Source organism: Brassica oleracea, chromosome C8 (genome assembly GCF_000695525.1).
Source record: "Brassica oleracea var. oleracea cultivar TO1000 chromosome C8, BOL, whole genome shotgun sequence".
NCBI classification, from domain to species: domain Eukaryota; kingdom Viridiplantae; phylum Streptophyta; class Magnoliopsida; order Brassicales; family Brassicaceae; genus Brassica; species Brassica oleracea.
The window spans coordinates 35,482,015-35,482,412 of NC_027755.1; positions in this window are offsets into that span (position 1 = coordinate 35,482,015).

A 398-nucleotide genomic window follows, 5' to 3' on the forward strand; every position below is an offset into this window, starting at 1 on the left:
GGCTACTGGCACTTTCAATGTACTTACTAACATGTTTACTTTTATTTGGTACATATTAAATATAAAAAATTCTCTAAAAACTTAATAAGATCTTTAAAATTCTAAAAAAATTAAAAAAATAAAGAAGATTTTTATAAAATTAATTTAGAAATTAAAATTAAAAATAAAATTTATTTCTATTTTTAAAAAATAAAAACTCTTCCAAAATTTTCTAAAAACTTAAAAAGATCTTTAAAATTCCAAAAAATTGAAAAAATAAAGAAATTTTTTATAAAATTAATTTTGAAATTAAAATAGAATTTTTTTATAAAATTAATTTTGAAATTGAAATAGAAAATAAAACTTTATTTTTTCTTTTCAAAAAAACACGAACTTTTCACGAATTGAAAATAAAAAAT